This window comes from Triticum dicoccoides, chromosome 7B (assembly GCF_002162155.2).
Source record: "Triticum dicoccoides isolate Atlit2015 ecotype Zavitan chromosome 7B, WEW_v2.0, whole genome shotgun sequence".
NCBI classification, from domain to species: Eukaryota; Viridiplantae; Streptophyta; class Magnoliopsida; order Poales; family Poaceae; genus Triticum; species Triticum dicoccoides.
Genome location: NC_041393.1, coordinates 682,762,785 through 682,769,119, shown reverse-complemented (window position 1 = coordinate 682,769,119; position 6,335 = coordinate 682,762,785). Strand labels below are relative to the sequence as shown.

At 48.7% G+C, this 6,335-nt stretch overlaps 1 pseudogene; it reads left to right on the top strand.

Moving 5' to 3' along the window:
• Positions 1-1,728: 1,728 nt before the first annotated feature.
• The window catches only part of LOC119339378, a 23,114-nt pseudogene continuing 18,507 nt past the window's right edge, over positions 1,729-6,335 (top strand).

Here is a 6,335-nt window from a genome sequence, read left to right as displayed (position 1 = left end):
TTACGTAAATGATGGCTATGTTGCTCCTTTGGGACAAGAAGAATTGGATGATGACTAGGGGTTCTTTGTATAGTTTTTAATCTCTTGGTAAGGTGTTTTTCACATGTTTAAGCCATGAATATAAGTTCCTGAACTTTTTTGATGGTCACCTACGAGTAGTATATATCCCGGCTCAACAGATGACACCGTCCCGGCTCAACGGTGGAGACGGGATCTGATGACACCGTCCCGGCTCCCGCGCCTCCTATGCACGCCGGCTTCACCATGGAGCAGGAGCAGGCGCACTACAACGCCGCCATGGTGGAGGTGCAGCTTGCACCGACGCCTTTGTCGGCGTTCCAGCGGGCGTAGGAGGAACAACAATACAACATGTTCCTCCTGGCGCAATATCGGCTGGTAGAGGACCAGATCTACGACAAACGCACGAGCGAGGATGCCGTGGTGGCCATGGCCATGGTGAACCCCAACTTCGTTGTGGAGTAGCTTGTCATCTACAAAGCCGTCCAGGCTCAAGTCGCCGCTCGCCAAGAAGCGGCCGCCGCCAAGGCGCGGCTCCAAGCGATTGCAGAGGAGAACAACGCCAGCTACGCCTCCTATGCGCCGTTGACGAACTGTTAGGTAGCCCGGTGGGACGGCGATAGTGTATGCGCCACCATTTCCACCGTGGACCTCACGATCACTGGTGATGGATAAGTCGCGGACTCCTACGAGGATGAGTAGGCCACGGGAGGCGGCAGGTCCTGGTCTCCCATGTGGGCCGATCCGTCTCCCGTGGTCCACTCTTCCTCGCCGGAGACCACACATTTGCTTCACAGGTCTTACCGCCGGTGATCATGGAGATGGCGGATGGAGGACGACGGGGGCTTGGATGCCGGATGCTGCCCGCCGTAGGATAGGTTTAGGGGCATGTCTTTTTTCTGTTCTAAATGTTCAAAGTGTAATGAAAATCCGTCGTGTTTGTATGAAATCCGTCATATCTATAAGAAATTTGGCCGTGTTTACATGAATTTCATCCGGTTTGTTGAAAAAGAGTTTGAAATGTATGCGGCTACGATTGGATGGCGGCCTCCCGCATCCGTGTCCGTGGACGGATGCGGGAGAAATTTCATGGGTTACCGTTGGAGATGCCCTTAGGCATAACTTTGCTCTTATATAATTTACTATTTATTTTTTGTGTGTGTGCATGTTAGATATGCAAAGACCAGACGTGTGCTTATTGTGTTTGGACCTTTTGATACTTTATTTTGAGTGAATAAAATCGACACTTTGTCCAGAAAGAGACGTTGTTTCTACCCACCATGAGGTGCCTATGGTGATTCTTGGTCTTAGGATCGTGTGCAAATGATTCTTTTTCTACGATTCTTGGACCATGTTTATATGAAAAACAGTTTTTGATTTGGACAGGATTCTTTTGATTGAAAAATAATTCATTAAAAAGTTAAAAGTATCGTGCCAACACAGTTCGTGCTCTCTGTTGACCAAATCCGGTCTTTTTCTACGATTTTTTATTCTGTGTTTTCAGGGAGATTTTTCATTCTGGTGATGCTGCTGTGAAGTGTGAAGTAGCCTCCAAAAATATTTGCGCACCCACCACGAAGACAAACAGCAGCCACCAGGCGACGAGGACTTGGCTGCAACTCCACGCCCATCCTCGCCGCCGGCGACACCCACCCACAAATCCAGATCCAGAGAGCTAGAGAAGGCTGTTCTGTTCAACCGGCCGGCGAGATGGAGATCATTGCGGTGGGCGCGCTGTCGGGCATGGTGGAGGCGCTGCCGGGCACTAGTAGAAAAACACCTATTAGACTCGGTTCGTAAGGGCCTTTAGTCCCGGTTCAATGGGTCGTTACTAATACCTCCACCCATTAGTCTCGGTTCAAACACGAACCGGGACCAATGTTCCTTCACATGGCCCAGTTCGCCGAGCCCAGTCATGGGGCCTTTGGTCCCGGTTGGTGGCTCCAACCGGGACCAAAAGGCATCCACGCGTCTGCATTTCAGTGGCTGGGGTTTTTGTTTTTTTAAAGGAGGGGGTTGGGGGTTTTGGGGGGTTAATTTAGGTGTTTCGTATATTGTGTTAGCTAGCTAATTAATAGAGAGAAGTGTCCTCTCTTATGTCCGTGCTTGGTCGACGCTACGTAGTATATATACATAAGTGATCGAGAGAACCATTCAGTACACAAGTTCGTCATGCATACCGAGAGAAGATCGATCGAACTCTCCTTCTCCGAGAGATTGGTCGAACAACAAGTTTTTTACCGGCTACATACATGTATAAGATCTCTTAATTACAAACCCCTAGCATTTGAAATCAAGTTCCACATGGTATTCTCCGGCTTTACTGATGACGTGTTCAAGAAAGAATCCCGCCAATTCCTCTTGAATTGCTTTCATGTGATCTGGTTCTAGGAGTTCATCCCGCATCTGCCACGTCTAATTTGAAGAAGGGGGTTAACTAATACATATATATGAATGAAACTCAACAGAAATGATGGTGTAATAAAATGAAATTATGAATATTATTGCTTACGCACTTCATATTGTCTTCTAGAGTAGCCCCGCTTATTTTTCAAAGTCGCGTTGTGGATGAACTCGCACATGTAGTATCCACAGAAATCATTCCCTTCCTCCTGCCACAAGCACTTTACGAGAAATAGAGGTCAATCAAACTGATAATGAAGCATTATAAATGGCATTGATGAAAGTATAGCTATAGAATCAACGGGAGATGCGCGCAACTAGCTAGCCAGTAGTACTTACTTTCGGGTATGTATATCGCAGCTCCTTCGGCAGTCTCGGAGCTTGTGCGGTGAACTTATTCCAAACCCTGCAAGACAAAGAAAATAATTATTATTACTTGAGATATCAGGAAATGAACAAAAAGTTGCCGATATGGTGCGATAATGATCGATTGAACTTACTTGCTGAGCATTTCAGTGATGTCCGCATAGGTTTTGGGATCTTTCCGTCTCGAGTCTAAGACGGTTACTAGTCCACGCTCAAGCTTAATCTCCAGAAGAATATAGTGGTACCTGCGCACGCATGCATAACTCATCAATTACATTACTATAACCTCGCTCGAGTAATAAGGGAAACCGAATATGCACATGACAGTAACACTCACGGGCCGTTGTAAGGAAAGAGTATGGTATCTTTCTTTTGATTTTTGATCAATGATTGTAGCAAGTTGTCCTCGGCCTTCGACGTGCTTTTTAACCAGAGATACATCTATGATATTTGTGTTAATGAACCCAATATCATAAATTTCTTGTTTTTTGCACTCGACGATCTTCAATCTGCATAATATATTGAGGATAATTAATCATAAATACATGCAATGAAAGAGCCGAGTTATATATAGAGACTTAATGACAGAAATAGTACTTACAGGCAGTAGCAAAAGACCATTAATTTATCGAGGGCCTTTTGATTTAAGAACTCGAAGAACTCCTCAAATGGAACACACAACAGATCATTTGAAACGAGGTCGTGCTCCTCTTTAATGTTCAGATACAAACTGTTCTTCCCCTCAGACTCTTTGCAGGTTTTCATGTACCAACTATGGAATCTTCGCATCATTGTTGTCAGAGATTTTTCATCTTTGACGAGAGGCTTCCCGTACTCGTATCTGAATTCGTCCACCTCCATGAAATCAGAAAGTGCATCGTCAGGCAGGTAATCTTCAAGATTGCCATAACCGGCCACCGTCCCCGGAGGATTAGACACATTGAGCGGGGGGCACGATTGCTGTGTTTGTTCGCCGAGCTGGGCAATTTTTTCCCCTTTGCTCGTTCTTTTAACCTTTTATCACTGACAGTAGTTCCCGACCGCTTGGCTTGGAGATATATCTGTTCAGTAATGCGCTCATAGTTGGTTCTCGGCGGAGACTTTGGTGGTTTCCTCAGGGCATCGAGAGTGCGCTTTGCTTTCACCGGATCTACCTTCTCCTCCCGAGGTGGATGTCTCTTTGCTTTCACCCCTTCAAAGAACTCCTTCACGTGGGCCTGCACGATCGTATTGTTTTCCTCCTTGGTCCTCTCGTACGGTAACTTCTCTAGAGGCTTTAGAGGTGGACCGTATCTGTATTGCCTCTCTCCTCTTCTTGTGCTGCTAGACGCCAGAGCAGACGGAGTGGCTGCGGCGTCTGTCTTCTTTTGTGCTTGCTTACGAGGCGGAGGAGAAGGACTACGACGCGCCGGAGCAGCCGGGGCGGCGGCGGGTCTATTCCGCCCTTGCTGGCGAGGCGGAGAAGGAGGAGGAGGAGTGCTGCCACGCGCCGGAGAAGGAGGCGGAGTGCCGCCACGCGTGCCTTGATTGTCACTCGCCGGAGGAGGAGGCGGTGGAGGAGGCGGAGTGCCGCCATGCGTGCCCTGATCGTCACTCGCCGAAGGAGGAGGCGGAGTGCCGCCATGCGTGCCCTGATCGTCACTCACCGGAGGAGGAGGCGGTGAAGGAGGCGGAGTGCCCTGACTCGCCGGAGGAGAAGAAGGAGGCGGAGGCGTCCAGTTCAGAAGGTTGATGAGCTTCTTCCGCCATAGGCATGGAGTCTTCAGAGCAGAACCCAGCCTAGTCTCCCCTTCACCGGTAGGGTGCTCAAGCACAAGGTCCTCAAATCCCTCCGTTATTTCATCCACCATCACCTTAGCAAATCCTTCTGGAATCGGCTGGCAGTGATAAGTTGTGCCGGGTCTACTAGGATAAACTTGGCCAACAGCCGCCTTGACCTTCAAATTCATCCATCGTGCCATAATGTGGCAATTTTGAGACTCCGTGATACCATCCACGGGATAGCTGGCAGGAGCCGTCAAGACATGCTCCGGCTGAAGCAGCTCGGTGGAAGCCATGCTGCTTCTCCGCTGAGATGGCGGGGTAGCTTCGGGGGAAGCTTCGGCAGGTCGTTTGTTGCGATCTGCTGCTTCTCGTACCTCTTCTCGTTCCTCTAGCCCCATTACCCTTTCGTGCAGCGCCTGCATTTGGTCCTGCTCCAGTTTCTTCCTCCTCTCGTGGGTTTTGTAACCCCTTGCGTCCGGAAAACCAACCTTCCACAGAATGGAGCCTGGCGTGCCTCGTGTCCGTCCAGGGTGCTCGGGATTCCCAAGGGCCATTGTGAGCTCGTCCTTCTCCCTGTTTGGAAGGAACGTCCCTCGCTGTGCTGCATCGATATAGTGTCGAAGGTTCTTGACTGGTGTTTGCAGTTGCTCGTCCGTCCACTGACACTTCCCTGTTACAGGGTCCAAGGTTCCGCCAGCTCCGAAGAACCAAGTCCGGCAACGGTCTGGCCAGCGCATTGTCTCTGGTTCGATCCCTTTTTCAAGCAGATCATGCTCAGCCTTGGACCACTTAGGCCGGGCTTTGAGGTAGCCACCTGACCCCGTGCGATGGTGAAGCTTCTTCTTCGCAGCATTTTGCTTGTTTGTCACCGACATCTTCTTACTCTTTTCCGATGTCTTGTGGGCCACAAATGCGGGCCGGTGATCTTTGATCTTCTCATATTTGCCGATGAATTCTGGTGTCTTTTTTTTCTCGACAAACTGGTTCAGCTCTTTCCTCCACCTCCTCATTAGGATTGCCATCTTCTTAAGAGCACAAGACTTGATTAATTGCTCTTTAACTGGCATCTCCGGATCCTCCTCTGGCGGTAGGGTGAAATTTGCCTTCAGCTCAATCCAAAGATCTTCTTTCTGCATATCATTGACATAAGACACCCCAGGGTCTTCATCCTTAGCAGGCTTATACCATTGTTGGATGCTGATCGGGATCTTGTCCCTAACAAGAACCCCGCACTGAGCAGAAAATGCCTTCCTTGTCCGGATGGGTTCAATCGGTTCGCCGTCGGGCGCGATTTCTATGATCTCAAACTTTTCATCCGAGCTCAACTTTTTCTTCGGGCCTCGTCTCCTTACCGAAGTTGTGCTCGATCCGGAGGGCTAGAAATTATAAGGAAGAAAGACGAGAGTAATTAATATGTGTACATATACCAAAACAATGGATGCATCAATTAACTAGTCAGCACGAGCTTAACTAATATATATATATACCTGGCCGGACTCGGTTCGGTGACCGGAGCAGTCAGCACGGTCTCCTTCTTGTACCTCCATTGTGTCACCGGAGCCATCATGAACATAGTCCTCTTCTTGTACCGGCATTAATGGGTCTAAGCCATCATGAACATAGCCCTCTTCTTCATCCAGTCCTTCCTGACCATCGGTCTCGTTGAGAAATGACGCAACTTCATCACTTCCTTGTGCGATTATTTCCCCCAACATCGCTTCTGTTTCTTCGTCTCGGAAGTGCTCCATAGTTTCTGCAAATATTTACAACATGTCAATTATTAT